The 20,453-nt window shown below is 40.6% G+C and overlaps 1 protein-coding gene across 1 annotated transcript in view; it reads right to left on the reverse strand.

The window, feature by feature from the left end:
* SNTG2 (syntrophin gamma 2) overlaps positions 1 to 20,453 on the reverse strand; it is an 804,523-nt gene that overhangs the window by 213,338 nt on the left and 570,732 nt on the right.

A 20,453-nucleotide genomic window follows, 5' to 3' on the forward strand; every position in this document is an offset into this window, starting at 1 on the left:
TCTCCCCATTTAAATTTATGTGATAATTGTGCCATAGCGTCCAAACAAAGTAAGGACAGTACTGCCACAGATAATGAAATTGCCCAAGATGATTCCTCAGATGAGGGGAGTAAACATGATACTACATCATCTCCTACTGTGTTTACACCAGTTTTGCCCACACAGGAGGCCCCTAGTACATCTAGTGCGCCAATGCTTATTACCATGCAACAATTAACGGCTGTAATGGATAACTCCATAGCAAATATTTTATCCAAAATGCCTACTTATCAGAGAAAGCGCGATTGCTCTGTTTTAAACACTGAAGAGCAGGAGGGCGCTGATGATAATTGTTCTGTCATACCCTCACACCAATCTGAAGGGGCCATGAGGGAGGTTTTGTCAGATGGGGAAATTTCAGATTCAGGAAAAATTTCTCAACAAGCTGAACCTGATGTTGTGACATTTAAATTTAAATTAGAACATCTCTGCGCACTGCTTAAGGAGGTGTTATCTACTCTGGATGATTGTGACAACTTGGTCATTCCAGAGAAATTATGCAAGATGGACAAGTTCCTAGAGGTTCCGGTGCACCCCGACGCTTTTCCTATACCCAAGCGGGTGGCGGACATAGTAAATAAGGAGTGGGAAAAGCCCGGCATACCTTTTGTTCCCCCCCCTATATTTAAGAAATTATTTCCTATGGTCGACCCCAGAAAGGACTTATGGCAGACAGTCCCTAAGGTCGAGGGGGCAGTTTCTACTCTAAACAAACGCACTAATATTCCTATCGAAGATAGTTGTGCTTTCAAAGATCCTATGGATAAAAAATTGGAGGGTTTGCTTAAAAAGATTTTTGTACAGCAAGGTTACCTTCTACAACCCATTTTGTGCATTGTTCCTGTCACTACAGCAGCGTGGTTCTGGTTCGAGGAACTAGAAAACTCGCTTAGTAGAGAGACTCCATATGAGGAGGTTATGGACAGAGTTCACGCACTTAAGTTGGCTAACTCTTTTATTTTAGATAGTCATGAGAAGGGAACCCCTAGGGGAACCGTGTGCAGGGTGCGCTGAAAAAAGTTAATACGTGGTATTGGTCTAAAAATAAACCATAAAGTTCATGTGAGTTGATAGTGCTGAATCTTGCACTCAAATAAACTGGCGGCAAAAGCTCCTCTGGTCTTCGGAAAGGAGAAATCTGTAATTAGAGATAAAAAGAGGGCGCCACATAGGGTGATATTGTTGGATCAAAGTTCAAATGGGTAATTATTATCGTCGCTTACCGGAAAACGATGCACCGTATTGTAACCGGTGCTGACAGGCAGGCTAACACTTTCAGTGGTTAGCACACTGGGTGGCCTCCGGCAGGTTGTACACAGCTGGTACTCAGCGTTCACTTGATTGGTGTGCGTCTGTGCAGCTGCAGCTCGCGAGTCAGACACTGTGGTGAATCAGACAATTTCAAACCTTTGTCAGGGAGGAAGCACTGCAGTGGATCGAACACTTTGACACCTTAACCAGGAAGGCTCAAAAGAGAACAGAGGACAACTTCCGTATATAAAATAAATGAATTTTATTCCAAACAAACTGCTACGCGTTTCTAGACCTACACCGGTCTTTTCATCAGGCATACAAACAATGGATACAAATTTCTTAAAATAACAATCTTATATACAATTAAAAACGGAAGTTGTCATAGTTTTCAGCAGCAACCAATGGGCTGCAAATGGATACTCTGTATCCCATTTGTGCTAATTAGGCTTGGTCACCTGTAAATATCATTAACCTTTGCATTATAAATCATAAAAAACCCATAAGTATAAATGAATAAAAATAAAATAAAACCATTTCTAAATCAGTTTAAAGCGTCTCATCACAATCTGCTGCAATTATCGCTGATGTGTTGGAGTAAACCTACATGAACATTTTGCAATATAATGTGTGATTCGCATATCTAAATGAAAAATAAATAAAAAAAATTAAAAGTAAAACCATTTCTAACAGGTTAGGACAATTTAAAGAGTCTCATCATTATATTGCAAAATGTTCATGTAGGTTTACTCCAACACATCAGCGATAATTGCAGCAGATTGTGATGAGACGCTTTAAACTGATTTAGAAATGGTTTTATTTTATTTTTATTCATTTATACTTATGGGTTTTTTATGATTTATAATGCAAAGGTTAATGATATTTACAGGTGACCAAGCCTAATTAGCACAAATGGGATACAGAGTATCCATTTGCAGCCCATTGGTTGCTGCTGAAAACTATGACAACTTCCGTTTTTAATTGTATATAAGATTGTTATTTTAAGAAATTTGTATCCATTGTTTGTATGCCTGATGAAAAGACCGGTGTAGGTCTAGAAACGCGTAGCAGTTTGTTTGGAATAAAATTCATTTATTTTATATACGGAAGTTGTCCTCTGTTCTCTTTTGAGCCTTCCTGGTTAAGGTGTCAAAGTGTTCGATCCACTGCAGTGCTTCCTCCCTGACAAAGGTTTGAAATTGTCTGATTCACCACAGTGTCTGACTCGCGAGCTGCAGCTGCACAGACGCACACCAATCAAGTGAACGCTGAGTACCAGCTGTGTACAACCTGCCGGAGGCCACCCAGTGTGCTAACCACTGAAAGTGTTAGCCTGCCTGTCAGCACCGGTTACAATACGGTGCATCGTTTTCCGGTAAGCGACGATAATAATTACCCATTTGAACTTTGATCCAACAATATCTTTTATTTTAGATGCCGCTTTGCAATTAGCTAGATTAGCGGCGAAAAATTCAGGGTTTGCTATCGTGGCGCGCAGAACGCTTTGGCTAAAGTCTTGGTCAGCGGATGTGTCATCCAAGACAAAATTGCTTAACATCCCTTTCAAAGGTAAAACTCTATTTGGACCAGAATTGAAAGAGATTATTTCAGACATCACTGGGGGAAAGGGCCACGCCCTTCCACAAGATAGGCCTTTCAAGGCCAAAAATAAGTCTAATTTTCGTTCCTTTCGCAATTTCAGGAACGGACCGGCCTCTAATTCTGCATCCTCTAAGCAAGAGGGTAATGCCTCACAACCCAAACCAGCCTGGAAACCGATGCAAGGCTGGAACAAGGGTAAGCAGGCCAAGAAGCCTGCCGCTACTAACAAACAGCATGAAGGAGTAGCCCCCGATCCGGGACCAGATCTAGTGGGGGGCAGACTCTCTCTCTTTGCTCAGGCTTGGGCAAGAGATGTTCAGGATCCCTGGGCGCTAGAAATAGTTTCTCAGGGTTATCTCCTGGAATTCAAGGGAACTACCCTCAAGGGGAAGGTTCCACATGTCTCACTTATCCTCAAACCAAATAAAGAGACAGGCGTTCTTACATTGTGTAGAAGACCTGTTAAAGATGGGAGTGATACACCCAGTTCCAATAAAGGAACAAGGAATGGGATTTTATTCCAATCTGTTCGTAGTTCCCAAAAAAGAGGGAACTTTCAGACCAATTTTGGATTTGAAGATCCTAAACAAATTTCTCAGGGTACCATCGTTCAAGATGGAAACCATTCGAACGATTCTACCCACTATCCAGGAACGTCAATTTATGACTACCGTGGATCTAAAGGATGCGTACCTACATATTCCTATCCACAAAGAACATCATCAGTTCCTAAGGTTCGCTTTTCTGGACAAGCATTACCAGTTTGTGGCCCTCCCATTCGGGTTAGCCACTGCTCCAAGGATTTTCACAAAGGTACTAGGGTCCCTTCTAGCGGTTCTAAGACCGAGGGGCATTGCAGTAGTACCTTACTTGGACGACATTCTAATACAAGCGTCGTCCCTGTCAAAAGCAAAGGCTCATACAGACATCGTTCTGGCCTTTCTCAGATCACACGGATGGAAGGTGAACATAGAAAAAAGTTCTCTGTCTCCGTCGACAAGAGTTCCCTTCTTGGGAACAATAATAGATTCCTTAGAAATGAGGATTTTTCTGACAGAGGTCAGAAAGTCAAAACTTCTAAGCACTTGTCAAGTTCTTCATTCTGTTCCTCGTCCTTCCATAGCGCAGTGCATGGAAGTAGTAGGGTTGATGGTTGCAGCAATGGACATAGTTCCTTTTGCACGAATTCATCTAAGACCATTACAACTGTGCATGCTCAAACAGTGGAATGGGGACTATACAGACTTGTCTCCAATGATTCAAGTAGATCAGAAGACCAGAGATTCACTCCGTTGGGGGCTGACCCTGGATCATCTATCCCAGGGAATGAGCTTCCGCAGACCAGAGTGGGTCATTGTCACGACCGACGCCAGTCTAGTGGGCTGGGGCGCGGTCTGGGAATCCCTGAAAGCTCAGGGTCTATGGTCTCGGGAAGAGTCTCTTCTCCCGATAAACATTCTGGAACTGAGAGCGATATTCAATGCTCTCAGGGCTTGGCCTCAACTAGCAAAGGCCAGATTCACAAGGTTCCAATCAGACAACATGACGACCGTTGCGTATATCAATCATCAGGGGGGAACAAGGAGTTCCCTGGCGATGAAAGAAGTGACCAAAATAATTCAATGGGCGGAGGATCTCTCCTGCCACTTGTCTGCGATCCACATCCCAGGTGTGGAAAACTGGGAGGCGGATTTTCTGAGTCGTCAGACATTCCATCCGGGGGAGTGGGAACTCCATCTGGAGATCTTTGCCCAAATAACTCAATTATGGGGCATTCCAGACATGGATCTGATGGCGTCTCGTCAGAACTTCAAGGTTCCTTGCTACGGGTCCAGATCCAGGGATCCCAAGGCGACTCTAGTAGATGCACTAGTAGCACCTTGGACCTTCAACCTAGCTTATGTATTTCCACCGTTTCCTCTCATTCCCAGGCTGGTAGCCAGGATCAATCAGGAGAGGGCCTCGGTGATCTTGATAGCTCCTGCGTGGCCACTCAGGACTTGGTATGCAGACCTGGTGAATATGTCATCGGTTCCACCATGGAAGATACCTTTGAGACAGGACCTTCTTGTTCAGGGTCCATTCGAACATCCAAATCTGGTCTCCCTCCAGCTGACGGCTTGGAGATTGAACGCTTGATTCTATCGAAGCGTGGGTTTTCAGATTCTGTGATAGATACTCTGGTTCAGGCCAGAAAACCGGTAACTAGAAAGATTTACCATAAAATATGGAAAAGATATATCTGTTGGTGTGAATCCAAAGGATTCCCATGGAATAAGATAAAAATTCCTAAGATTCTCTCCTTTCTACAAGAAGGTTTGGAGAAAGGATTATCTGCAAGTTCTCTAAAGGGACAGATCTCTGCTTTATCTGTCTTACTACACAAAAGACTGGCAGCTGTGCCAGATGTTCAAGCATTTGTTCAGGCTCTGGTTAGGATCAAGCCTGTTTACAGACCTTTGACTCCTCCCTGGAGTCTAAATCTAGTTCTTTCAGTTCTTCAAGGGGTTCCGTTTGAACCTTTACATTCCATAGATATTAAGTTACTATCTTGGAAAGTTTTGTTTTTGGTTGCAATTTCTTCTGCTAGAAGAGTTTCAGAGTTATCTGCTCTGCAGTGTTCTCCGCCCTATCTGGTGTTCCATGCAGATAAGGTGGTTTTGCGTACTAAGCCTGGTTTTCTTCCTAAGGTTGTTTCTAACAAAAATATTAACTAGGAGATAGTTGTACCTTCTTTATATCCGAATCCAGTTTCAAAGAAGGAACGTTTGTTACACAATTTGGACGTAGTCCGTGCTCTAAAATTCTATTTAGAAGCTACAAAAGATTTCAGACAAACATCTTCTCTGTTTTTCGTCTATTCTGGTAAAAGGAGAGGTCAAAAAGCGACTTCTACCTCTCCTTTTGGCTTAAAAGCATCATCCGATTGGCTTACGAGACTGCCGGACGGCAGCCTCCTGAAAGAATCACAGCTCACTCCACTAGGGCTGTGGCTTCCACATGGGCCTTCAAGAACGAGGCTTCTGTTGACCAGATATGTAAGGCAGCGACTTGGTCTTCACTGCACACTTTTGCCAAATTTTACAAATTTGATACTTTTGCTTCTTCGGAGGCTATTTTTGGGAGAAAGGTTTTGCAAGCTGTGGTGCCTTCCGTTTAGGTAACCTGATTTGCTCCCTCCCTTCATCCGTGTCCTAAAGCTTTGGTATTGGTTTCCACAAGTAAGGATGACGCCGTGGACCGGACACACCAATGTTGGAGAAAACAGAATTTATGCTTACCTGATAAATTACTTTCTCCAACGGTGTGTCCGGTCCACGGCCCGCCCTGGTTTTTTAATCAGGTCTGATGAATTATTTTCTCTAACTACAGTCACCACGGTACCATATGGTTTCTCCTATATATATTTCCTCCTGTCTGTCGGTCGAATGACTGGGGTGGGCGGAGCCTAGGAGGGACTATATGTCCAGCTTTGCTGGGACTCTTTGCCATTTCCTGTTGGGGAAGAGATATCCCACAAGTAAGGATGACGCCGTGGACCGGACACACCGTTGGAGAAAGTAATTTATCAGGTAAGCATAAATTATGTTTTTTATCAGGACTAGTATGATGTGTAAAGTTGCTAGTAAATTACAGCTAATTGTATTTGTTACATTCTTGTGCATTTACCAACTCTGGGAGATTATTCTTTATCTATATTGGTTGTTTTTGCGTGTACTGATTTCACAAATCCTGTATTTTAAGTTTAATGTATAGTATAGTGTGTTGTAACTGCTCATTTGCCAAACTTTTGTGTCCTAGCAACATTGGTGACATCATATGATCTGATATATTTCTCACATAACAATAACAATTCCCAGATGAACCTGTGCTGTGTAGATTTGAATTGTCTTTCAACTCCATTTTGAAAACATCTTTTCAATTTTGTTTATTTTTCCCGGTCTATAAAATGAAAGTTTGAAATTAATCATATCAGTATTTTTGTGTGAATAACATGCCAGGAAAATATTTTTGTATATGTAGAAGAATATGAAAAAAACTTTGATGCAACACATCAGCCATCTGCTCATTAAAAAATTAGCAGGGAGAAATTTCATATGCAGGTTAAAACACATGGACTGATTGAGTGCCCAAGAATCAAGTGACAGGTTGTCATGGGCATTGGCGCACATTTATTCAGGACAGTTTCAGAATTTAGGAGTATACACATTTGTAATCCTTTATGTTTCACATCTTTAGGTGGTGAGATTGTTATTCAAACAACTAAAATCAAAGGTAATATATTCTGACGAAGGTGAACTTTGTCCTTCCATGAAAAAAATTATAAATATAAAATTAAGTTATTAAGTATGGTTTAAAATATAAAGTATTATATTTGATATGCCTACACCCTACCATGTTTGAATGGTTTCATATAAGTCTTTAGACATTTTACACTAAATGAAGGGGAAACAAATCCAAAATATTTATTTTTGTTTTAAAATTCCAGTGTTTATTAATCCTATCCCTTATATTTCTAGTCTTTTTCATCCTCAGCCTAAATATTTATTATGTGTATAATGTTTACTCAGCACTTAAACAATTTTGCTTAGTATAGGAAAAGCATAGGAAAAGTACTTCCAAAGCCACACAATGGGCTAGATTCGTAGATGCTTGTGAGGTTTCCCAGAGGCCCTCGCCATGAAAGCATCATGTGGGAAATTATTTAGGTTCACTTCCCATATTTTCCACAGATTTTTTAGTGGATATTCTCACCATTAATGAATCATGCACAATTCATGAAATCTCATCCATGAATCGAGAACCTTGGGCAAAGCGGTATAACAGTTACATCTGTATATAAACACACATGCAATACTATCTGCAAACATTTACACGGAGGGGAAATAAAACAAATTATGTTGCTGTACAGTCTTAGGGCTCAATGTATTAAGCAGTGAAGGCTTGTTTTGAGCCCTTGCAAGCCTGCTTTCCGCCATGTAAAAAGCAGCATTGATATGACTGGTGGTTCTAATCTTCTCTGCCACCTATAAGTTGGCAGAGATAAACCCCCTAGAATATGTTTGTTTAGGGCGATTGACAGGCCCTACTCGAGTGACCTATATGGTGTAGCATAATGGAGCCATAGCACTTCTGGAGAATATAGCGAGTAGAAGACGGGATCTGACATTTATTAATGCATACCATCCAGTGGCGTAGCGTGGGTTGTCAGTGGCCAGGGCAAGGCAAGTATTGCGCCCCCCCATTTTAGATATGCTGCTTCTTCTTACATTTGGTACAAACCAAGCAAAGACCCAAGCCTGGTAGATCACATAAAGCAAGGGACACTGTCTCCTCTCCCACAAAATGCCCCCTTAACCATCTTTACTGGATAACTAACAGTTATTGCTGATGATACCCATATCCCCAAAATATGTCCCTTGTCATAAGCAGCTGCTAATCAGTAGCGCCTTAAAAACAAAGCCATGAAAATAATATATTGGCAATACAAGAGGGAGTGGGTGAAGCCTGCGAGCATTATGTGCTATCCCCCTGTGATCAAACCCTGTCTGCAGCTCTCCAGAGCTTCGCAAATATATACAATATTAAATTTTAAGATTTATTCTCGTTTTACACATGGGGGAAAAGCCCCCCTTAACCCCCATCTGGTGGTGACATGTCCTGATCTGTAAAACTTCATGGTACAAATACTGCAGACCACAGGGTGCACCCACCCCCACATTGCAGCAACCCATATTGTATATGTTGTGCAATAGGTTTTTGGTAAGTCGTTAAAAAGAGGAAAAGGGGACACACAGGTTGGCAGCTGTTACATAAGGTTGTCCCTGCTGGGCAGACTGTCTTTTGGGTGCCAATGACATATAAAAGTGTGGTATATATTCTACCTTAATAAATATAACAATTGCAAGTAATCAATATAAAAGGGGCATGGGACAGACAACCCAGCATTACATACATATATGGGGCGAGGGTGTATGGTATTTAGGGGGTGCTGTTAAATTTATTTACTAACACAAATTATAGTTATTTTTTTTACTTTAAATGCAGTAAGGGTGGGTTTAATGTAAATAAAAAAGGCAATGAGCACCCAAACCCTAAAAATCAGTAAAAGTCCACACCTCAGGAGTCCAGCAAGAAATAGATTCAAGATGGTGAATTCATAGGACTTCTTTGATAGGAGACAAACACAGTGAAATGCCTGGTGAGCAGCACAATCCTGGTGCCAGACAGCACACAAATCCCTAAATCTACTTCTGCCCTAGGAAGATCATGGAGGGGAAAAATCAAATACAGGAAACAAGGCCTCATTTTTGTCAACTGTCATAAATATACTTTTTTTGTGCAAGGACAAGATGGCGTAAGTTGTAATCAGAATCCGGTCAAACATGAAAGTATGGTCTCTGATCACCCCACCATCCCACTAACTAGGTAACTGGGGTTAACAGAAAGGCAGGGCCCAGCCATGCTGCCACCAGTGCCTCGGGTTTGAAAGATATTTATTGCACTTTTTAAGGATTCCTCCCCCCCACCTCTGCTTAGAGATCCTTAAAAAGTGCCCAAGGCAATGCATGACATTCTGGCTCTGGGTCCTTTGTTGGAAGGGAACTTACTTGTTGGATAATAATAGAACCGTAATTAAGCTGCATTTTGCGTGTTGCTAGTATCAGGCAAAACAGGGCTTTAAGTAAGTCTGGTCCTGACACCTTACCTTAGTCGCGGCATCACCACATTCCTGACGGGTCGCAGAACAGAGCTGGGGGCCTGTCAGTTGAGGCTGAAAGCGCCCCTCAGAATTATGCGCCCGGGGCAACCGCCCCTGTTGCCCCCCCCACGCTACGCCACTGATACCATCTATTCATTCAAAGAATGACATCCTTTTAATTGAAATGTATTTCCTTACAGCTACTGGTAGGTGAGGTGTCTGCACAAAACGTTAAGAAACTCACCAGGTGTAAGAAGAAGCTCTGAGACAGAAGGTTCTAGAAGCTGTCATGTACTGAGAACTTTCTTAACTGAAAAAAAATGCAAGCAGCTGAACAATTTCATAAGGTTTGATTAAGAGCATTCATATACGAAGTTGTGTTCCAAGTCAGGAGAAATAAACTCATACAATGGCAAAATAGCTAGACTTATCAGGTAAAAACCACATCCTCAGGTATTCCCTGAAAAAGTCAACCCTAATAACTGAAGCTCTAACCCTGTCCACTTCACCTTCAGGCCAACCTTCAATTTTCAGTCACCTGGCTCCTGAATATTAAATAATTATTAAATACAGCAGAAATGCATAATCAAAAGTACATAAAAAAGACAATGCAATAGCACTTATTTAAAATAACAAATTAAAAAATGTGATAGCCCTCTGTATCATGTGACATCCATCAGCCAATCACAGACTCATATATGCATACACTCCTTAGTGCATCAGAAACTGAGCATATAAAAAGACTGTACACATCATCTGCTGCCTACATTTATCATTGTACAAGTCATTGGCCACATGAAAGCAGGGGGTGTTAAGTACCTGCGATTTTTAGGATCAGGGTGATTAACTAGCATTTCAGTCTCACTCGTGGTTGACTAAAACGCTGATGAACCAAAGTGTTAAGTCAATGCAAAAGTTGTAAAAAAATATTTTTTCTCAAGATGATTTCTATATTTATTAAAATCTGCTTCATAATATTTTATAATAAAACATGTGTTTCCTTTCATTTCATAAAAGTTTTATGAGTTAGAAAAGATTCTACACCATTTTAAACCAAAACAAGGGTCTTGTAAAAAAAAACCTACAGTATGTACACATATTATTTATTCTTTGGAACTAAAAATTCTGCTGATGATCTTTGAAAGCCCCTTCTCTTTATATGTAAACCTTTAAATTATTCTGTCTAATATATATGTTGTGTTTATATCTGTAAGCTTATTTATACAGTTAAACTTGTTAAATCTAATATAGATATGCTGGTTTCCATATCAATGAGAGTTCCATCTCTCCATATTTGTAGTTTTAAACTTGCTCTTTTTAATATGTATGTCAGTTTCCATTTCTATAACATCCCCCACTCTGGGGGCCCGATCCGATATGCAGCGTCGCCCACAAAATCCGGCGACGCCAAATTTTGCGCGGGTTTGGTATCCTATATACGGCGTAACCTAGAAGTTACGTGCGTATATTTCTGCCTTCGCCCGTATTATTTTTACCCATAGACTGACATACAAAACACGCGCAGTTTGGTATCCAATATACAGCGTAAGGACTTACGCGCGCAGATTTCAGAAAATCTACTCCATTCTCATCTCGCCACAAATTGCAGGTGCAGGAGCCCTTGCACTGACTAAAAAACCAACGTAACTCACTGGAAGCCTTAACAAACACATACATTTAAGCAGCATCTCAAGGTTAAAGGGACAGTATACTATGATATTGCTTTTTTAAGGTTTATTTGTGTATTTGAAATAGTCAAATGGATTGAGCTTGTAGGTACTTTATCACATTGGGGACATATACTTGCTTATTTACTGTAAATTGGATTACCTTCATCTCTTTAGAACCCACTGGAGTGTAATTTATTCTAATGCTAACACAGCTTGGCACTGATGCCAAAATATATAAAGGGACAGTCAACTCCAAAGAAAACCTTCTTCTTTTAAATAGGGCATGTTATTTCTAACTACTTTCAGATTTAATTTGAACACTTGCTTTGTTCTCTTGGTATTCTGAGTTGAAAGCAAAACCTAGGATGGCTCATATGATCATGTCTAACACCTTCTTGAAGGCTGCCTCTTTGCAATTGTGTTAAACCAATCACACACACCACAACCTCTCACCTGCAGACTTAAAACACCTGATAATGCCCAACCTATCAGTAACATCACTACTATATATACCAATGGGTCAATTTATATTGGATGTGAGATACATTGATTTACATCTTACAAGTGAATATTACTATATGTACCCTTCAGAAACAACTATTGTGGATGGGAGTTATAGTACAAGAATATGTTAGAAATAGGATAATATTAAATTTTTTGGGCCATTTCCACACAGGCCTTATTATATGTTTTAACAATATTAGTGTACTAAAACACCCCTCACATGGATGTGGATGACAATTATATGGTAAAAAACAGAGGACAAGATTTATGGTGAACTATAAGAATATTTTTTTTTTTTTAGGCTTCTTGGATGAGGGGGCAGAGGTGACTGGAGTGGATTTTCTGGTTCTCCTGGTTTGGGAAGCTTCAGATGATTCTGCTGGAGTGCTGGCCACAGATGAAAGGCTGGAGGCAGTGTCCTGCTGGTGTGTGAAGTGCTCAACCAACACACCCAAGAGTTGGTTTTGTTCCTGCCATCTGTTGTCCATCTGTATCTGCATATCAGACTGGATGCTCATCATTTGAGACTGATTTTGGACAATTCCATTTAATGAGGCTGCAATGTCCCTCTGCAGCTCGATGCCACGCTTAAGTAGCCTCTCTTGGCTCCTATGAAACCTCTGTTGGCCTCTTTGAATGCTTTCGCAGCTTGTTATCAGCTTCCTCTGTAGTGAAATGTATTCCTCTCCCAGGGGAGAATAAAGTGGATCTATAGGCTTTTGAGCAGCAGTGATTCTAGGTGCAGGTTCTGCTCTATCTGCTGGTGTATCATGGACAACTTCAGCTGCATCTGCTTCATGGATAACTTCAGCTGCAGGTGCTTCAGGGACAACCTCAGCTGCAGGTGCTTCAGGGACAACCTCAGCTGCAGGTGCTTCAGGGACAACCTCAGCTGCTGGTGCTTCAGGGACAACCTCAACTATATGCTCATCTGAGGATGGTGGAGCTCTCCCAAGGGCAGCGGATGGTGGAGCTCTCCCAAAGGGAAGCGGATGGTGGCGCTCTCCCAAGGGAAGAGGATGGTGGAGCTCTCCCAAGGGAAGCAGATGGTGGAGCTCTCATGCTGGATTGGTAGTCCCATTGTCCACTAGTGTGTGACTACTCAGCCTGTCCACTTTGCATACCTTGCGACATCACCTGTGTGGAAAAGCCATGACTGGCCTGATATTGTGTTGGGGGGGGGTAAAGACATCAAACCTTCGTGGCTGACTTGGCTCCCCCTCAAAACCAAAAGGATGTTCCTCAGGCCAGGTATCTTGCCATGGCTCATATGCCAATGGTGGTGGCATCACTTCTGGGTCCTCAACAGAGGCAATCCAACCCAGCTGATGCCTGGGAGCATAATGTCCATGTTGCTGCATGAAGACCAGTGGTGGAGGTGGCTGCATGGCTGTGACTGGTGGTGGAGGTGGCTGCATGGCTGTGACTGGTGGTGGTGGTGGGGGTGGCGGCATGCCAGTTTGCAGCCTGGTGACAGGAGGTTCTGAGGAGGAGTCAAATGATGATAGGGATTAGTACAGTCATATATATGTCCATGTGGGAATACAATATACATTGATACATGCTAGGGACAATACTCATTCTCATGTCAAACTCTCGATGAGGGATTTTAATCTGCACAGTATACAGGTATGTGTTTCATACAAGAGTTATGTGTACATGTCAGTGATGTCAGTGATGGAGAAAATGTGTTCTTTAAGTGACACTATGGTCACACAATTTACTTTAGCCTGATGTAGGCACAGAACCTGCTTTCTGAGCTAAAAGTATTGTGATGGCTATAGTGTCCATTTACTGAAAACTCTACATGTGGCTTGTGGCCTGTGTTACTCTGAGACATGTTAGTATTGCACTATTCCACCTCATATCATGAATTGCATTGTGTTAAGCAGCATTAATGTCAAATCTAATTGTAGATGTTTTTGTTAGTAGGCCAAATACCATGCTCCTCATTGTGTACATGAATGTGTGACATTAAAGGATGTTATATCTCAAATACATATCATACTGGTGTGTGGGATGTTACTCACCAGCATGAGGTGCTGTGGTTGCAACCCCTGAGTCACGATCCTCTGGAAGTCCACGGACTGCTGTGATACTCAGAGAGTTACGTATCATCTCCTGCCATACGTTGTATTCTGCTTCCAAGGGTGGACCACCAACCTGTTCCCCTCTGGTGCATGGCTTCCTGGCCCATCTTCTCCTTCACCCGCCTCTTGCAATCATTCCATCTTTTTTTCAGTCCCTCGACAGTCCTCCTCTGTGGGGCCACACTGTTTACAGCCTCCTCTACCGCTGAACATGCTTCATTACACCTTTGGGCAACGCCTCTGCCCTTCTCCTGGCCAAAGAGGGCAGTGTGGTTGTCCATGATGGCCTGGACTAGCGCAACATTCTCATCAAATGAGAAATTTGGGCATCTCATGCGCTCCTCCTCTGTGCCCACCTGGCTTCCTCCCTGGGTTGTCCCTGGTGTGGGTTCCTCCCTATCCTCTCCCTCCTCCCCCCTTCTGTCCCCATGTGCACCCTCTGACCCTCTTCTAAGTGTGCCTGGTCTCTGGGCATCTCCCCTCCTATCATCCCTTCTAACTCTCCCTCTCGTCACTCCACTAACTCCCTGATGGGGACCCCGCTGCTCCTCCTGTCCAATAGATTACTCCTCTCCCTGCAACTCCGCTCCCCTCCTCCCCTCCACCCTACCTCTCCCTGCCATCCTCAAACTACACACACTCACACACTCACTCCCAGTTCAATCACACACAATCATAACCAAACAGCCTATCACACTGTAAAATTGAAATAAAATGTGTGAGGTGTTAGAAAAAAAAGTGTTGTGTATTTTGTATATGTATGTATGCAATATGTGTGCAATATGTGAAAATAAGTGTAAGTAAATGTACAAGCTTACCCAAACAACAATCCAACTTAATTAACTATTATGCTGCGCCTCTCTCACTACTATTACTAATCCTCAACTCACTTTAGTGTTCTGTAGCTCAACGAACCATCCAAACACACTAAAGAAAATGGCGGCTGTGCATGGGTTTATATATGACTTTTGAATAGCGTAATTACGTTGCACAGTTTTAGATGGAGTTATTTTTATGAGTCTTAGCCAAATGTGCATAAAACTACACTTTATTGACACTTTACGTGAACAAAAGACTGGCGTAAGTACTTGCAACGACTAAAATGGGTATTTGCGCACTTTTCTGAACAACGCCAGTTTGTCCTACTTACGCTACTTTAGCATCTGACGGTGCCGTATATTGGATAGCCCGATGTGCGAGGTGAAATTACGGCCGGCGTGTGTTCCCTCGCTTGCGCCGAAAACTACGCCGTATATCGGATTGCGCCCTATATATTTGCATATTTAAAGCTGTGCATTCCAAATCTCTCGGGCACATAACTCACTTTAGCAGTGGCACATACAAGTAGTTGCACAGGAGAATTTCTTGTTACCTCAGGAACATACCAGTTGATTAAAAACATATTAAACATATGTTTTGTTTTATGTATGTATACTAGTCCCACCCCTTGCTCTCTCTCTCCCCCTCTCTTTTGTGATCTCCCCCTCTCTTCTGTGCTCTCTCCCCCTCTCTTTTGCGCTCTCTCCCCCTCTCTTTGGCGCTCTCTCTCTCTCCACCTCTCTTTTGCTCTATCTCTCTCCCCTCTCTTTTGCTCTCTCTCCCCCCTCTCTTTTGCGCTCTCTCCCCCTCTCTTTTTCACTCTCTCTCGCTCCACCTCTCTTTTGCTCTCTCTCTCCCCTTTTTTTTGCTCTCTCCATCCCTCTCTTTTGCTTTTTCTCTCCATCCCTCTCTTTTGCTCTCTCTCTCCCCTCTCTTTTGATATCTCTCTCCATCCCTCTCTTTTGCTCTCTCTCCCCCTCTCTTTTTCTTTCTCCCCCCCTCTCTATTGCTCTCTCTCCCCCTCTCTTTTGCTCTTTCTCTTCCTTCTCTTTTTCTCTCTCTTCCCTCTATTTTGCTCTTTCTTCCCTCTCTTTTGCTCTCTCTGCCCCACTCTTTTGCTCTCTCTCCCCCCACTCTTTTGCTCTTTCCCCTCTCTTTTGCTCTCTCTCCATCCCTTTCTTTTGCTCTCTCTCTTCCCCTCTCTATTGCTCTCTCTCACCCCTCTCTTTTGCTCTCTCTCCCCCCACTCTCCCCCCTCTTTCTCCCCCCTCTCTTCTTGTGCTCTCTACTGCGCATGACAGATTCGGACAAACACACTTGGCCTTTTATATTATAGGATATATATATATGTATGTATGTGTTTATGTATGTATGTATGTATATATGTATGTATGTGTTTATGTATGTATATATGTAGAATTAATGCATTTATTTATTTTAATACCACATTTTATAAAAATCAAAGTGCTGTTTCTTCCAACCCCAAAAACATGTATCATTCCTGGCCTTACTCCAGGCTGATTCTGCTCCCCCTCCATAACCCTAAGCTTGGATCCAGGTACAGTTGCCTGAAAATCAATCAACTAGTGAGAGAACACATCAAGAGCATGTCAGGTGCCCTCTGTTCTCTTATCAGTTGATGAAGAATTATTACAAAAGTATATAAAATATGTATAGATATATATTTACAGACAAATACAGGGGGAATTGAGTGCCCTATTCCCGTGGGAATTTACAATCTAGACAGGATTTACATTAGCAGTCTTAACATGACCAATATTGTTCATGCAAACGTAGATAAGAACATCTTATATGTCTCTGAAGCCTTGTAGAAATGAACAAGAGGGTGTCTGTGGCTTTTCTGGGTGCCTGGTTGGGATATTTTAGCAATAATAATGTAGACTTTGCCCTTGTAAAGTTGCTTGACTACCTGTTGTGTCTTGCTATTGTAAAGATGATGAGGTTGCCTCAATTCTTTTTTTTTTAATTTTCTTTTCTTTTTTGTGTTCTCATTTTAATGTGGACTGGAATTTGTTTTATGTTTTAATTTGTTCTGTAACATTTTGAAGGCATTTTCCTGATGCCGGTTTCCTGCACAGTGTGTGAAGAGGTGAAGGGACACAAGATAAAAGCTTCTCTTATGATTGTAACTTGCTACTCCATCCCAACTTGCGGATATGACGACAGGAGAGTGCAATGCTTTTTGAATTGCACCATTTTTAAGTTTCAGTTTTTTTCTTGAGAAAGGTATTAAAGGGCCATAATACCCAAATATTTAAACACTTGAAAGTGATGCAGCATAGCTGTAAAAAGATGATTAGAAAATATCACCTGAACATCTCTATGTAAAAAAGAAAGACCTCCCATTGTAAAGGATTTCTAAGCAGCATATTAGTATGTCTGTCCCGGGACATCTGAAAGGATGAGCTTCATGCACTCTCATATTATTTCACCAATCAGGTAAAGGAAGCTTACTATAAAATCTCATGAGAGTTAAATCAAATCTCATGAGATCACAGTAAGAGTTCATGACCTCAGCACTGCTGATGCTGATTGGCTGCTGTTCATTTCTTCATTTTTTTATTTTTTTTACCTGCAGCTGGGAGCAGCTGAGTATAACTTTTTACACAGAACTTACTCTGCTGAGCTGAGGAGATTGTGAGGTAAAATATCTTCCTTTTTTACATAGAGATGCTCAGGTGATATTTTCCTGTCAGCTTTTTACAGTTATACTGCATCAGTTTCAAGAGATTTTGCATATGAGTATTATGTCCCTTTAATTAATCTGGGCCATTGACACATTACACTGCAATCAGCAGATTATTTTGAACATATTTCTAAAACTGTGACTAAACCACAAGCTCATTCTTGGTGTAAAATTTATTAACATGACATGACATAACACAAATGAAATTTAATTGCAAAAAAATCTAAAAAAAAAATGAGAAAGAGGATTTCTTTAATTTAACAATTTAATTAAAATTACGTAATTTAATTGGTGTTAAATAATTATAATTATTACCTAGTAAATATGGTTTAAAAACTACTTTTAATCAGTACTGTCATTTAGATAAGTTATTACTTAAAAACATACACATTTAAAATATTTGTAAATGATTGGTATTTTTAGATCTATATCCTATTTATCACTTTTAAGTTTACTAGTACTTTTTTTTAGAAAAGCACTGTAGTGATAAACGTTTACAGTTTAACAGTTTCCTGTATCATACTGCATTTATAAGGTAAAAAGATTAAAAATATAATAATAATTTGTTTTATGTATTTGATCATATTTTCCATATCATCAAATACATAAAACAAATTCAGCTAAATTACAAGTTTTGCGTTATGGTGCGGTATGGCTATACAGCTGAAAAATTGGCCATTGTGCATGGAATGGCCAGTAACGCAAATTACAAGTCGCTGTGGTACGGCTTTACCGCTAGCATTTTAGCCTTAACACAACCCTCCATTCCATACTCAAAAAATGATGTTCGAGTGCAGGATTTTCCATAGTGTCGTATTACAGGTTGTGCGGTCCGGCTAAAATGTTTGCGTTACAGCTTATACCGACACAAACCATTCCGCGATCTCAGACCAGTGGTTATGGAGTTTGCGAAACAAAAATATTTCACAAAATTCATAACTAAAATGTTACAAAGTACACTAACACCCATAAACTACCTATTAACCCCTAAACCGCCACCCTCCCGCATCGCAAATACTATATTAAATTTATTAACCCCTAATCTGCCACCCACCCACATCGCTGACACTAAAATATACCTATTAACCCCTAAACGTCTGACCCCCCACATCGCCAACACTATATAAATCTAGAAACCCCTAAACCACCAGCCCCCCACATCGCCAACACTATAATAAAGTATTAACCCCTAAACCTCCAGCCCCCCACAACACAACTAATAAACTAAACCTTTTAACCCCTAAACCGCCAGCCTCCCAAATGGTAACTAATAAACTAAACCTATTAACCCCTAAACTGCCAGCCCCCCACATTGCAAAACACTAAATTAAACTATTAACCCCTAAACCTAACACCTCCCTAACTTTAAAATAAACTTACAATATAACTACCTTCAAATACATAAAAACTTACCTGTGAAATAAAAAAACTAAGATTAAACTATAAATTAACCTAATATAACTATTCTAATAAAATTAAAAAACAACTGCCAATAAAAATCCTAAATTACAAATTTAAATAAATAAACCTAATACTATGAAACATTTTAAAAATCTATCATTACAAAAAATAATAAACACTAAAAATAAAATAGGATTTCAGGAGCTATCATCCATTTGGCTGATTTAAAAATGTCAGCCAATAGGATTGCAAGGTACCCCATTTTTAAACGGATACCTTGCATTCAAGCTTCACTGTACGGCGGTGATCATATGAAGAGGATGCTCCGTGCTGGATGTCATTGCCGGTTCTGGACAGCTCCGCTCCAAGCCTCCACAGCTCACCGTGATGAAGATAGATGGTCCTGCGATTGGGCAGTAATAGAGCTGAATGCCCTTTCAACGGCATTAAAGAGCTGAATGCCCTTTTAAGGGCAAAGCCCATACAAATGGCCCTTTAGAGGCAATGGGTAGCTTAGGATTTGTTTAGACTTAATTAATTTTGTAGGTAAAAGAGCTGTTTAACTTAGGACAATGCCCTACAAAAGGCCATTTTAAGGGCTATTGGTAGTTTATTGTTAGGTTAGGGGGTGTTTTTTTTGGGGGGGTTGTTTTTATAGGGCTATTAGATTACATGTAATTGTTTTTATTTTTGATCATTTTGTTTATTATTTTTTGTAATCTTAGAGTTTTTTATTTTGCGTATTTTAAGTGTTTATTATTTTTTGTAATGTTAGATTTTTAAAATGTTTTTGTAGTATTAGGTTTATTTAAATTTGTAATTTAGGTTTTTATTTTCTCATAGTGTTAGGTTTTTTAAATCATGTAATTTAGGATTTTTAATTGGTAGTTTTTTTATTTTATTAGAATAGTTAGGTTAATTTATAATTCAATGTTAGTTTTTTATTTCACAGGTAAGTTTTTATTTTTTTTAAGATAGTTATATTCTAAGTTTTAATTTAAAGTTAGGGGGATGTTAGGTTTAGGGGTTAATAGGTTAATTTAGTGTTTTGCGATGTGGGGGACCGGTGGTTTAGGGGTCAATAGGTTTAGTTTATTACTTACGATGTGGGGGCTGGCAGTTTAGGGGTTAATAACTTTATTTAGTGTCGGGGAGCGGCAGATCAGGGGTGTTTAGACAAGGGTTTTTTTTTTTTAACATTTAATGTTTTTATTGAGGTTGAAAATAAGGCTTACAAAAACCATTAAATAATTACATACAGCACAAATAAGTTGCATATAATACAATCAATACAAACCAGAGAAAAGTAATAAAATATATGCAAATGATAAGTTCAAACAACAACATGATGGATACCATCTGCCAGATAAACTACATAGACAAGGGGTTTTTGTTAGGAAAAAATGTAACTTTCTTTCCCTCATAGACATCAATGGGGATGCGTTACGGCAATTTGCCATTCCACAATCGCAGGTGTTAGTTTTTTTCTGATTGATGTCTATGGGGAAAAGGGTGCACAAGCACGTAAACTCAGCCCTTGACTTTTGTGTGGTATGGAGCTTATTGCACCATAACGCACAGCACAAGTAGTTTTTTCAGTAACTCGTAATGGCAGCACTATGGATACCGCCTATTTTATTGCGTTATTTACCCACCCGGTATAGCGC

The sequence above is a fragment of the Bombina bombina genome, chromosome 4 (assembly GCF_027579735.1).
Source record: "Bombina bombina isolate aBomBom1 chromosome 4, aBomBom1.pri, whole genome shotgun sequence".
NCBI classification, from domain to species: Eukaryota; Metazoa; Chordata; class Amphibia; order Anura; family Bombinatoridae; genus Bombina; species Bombina bombina.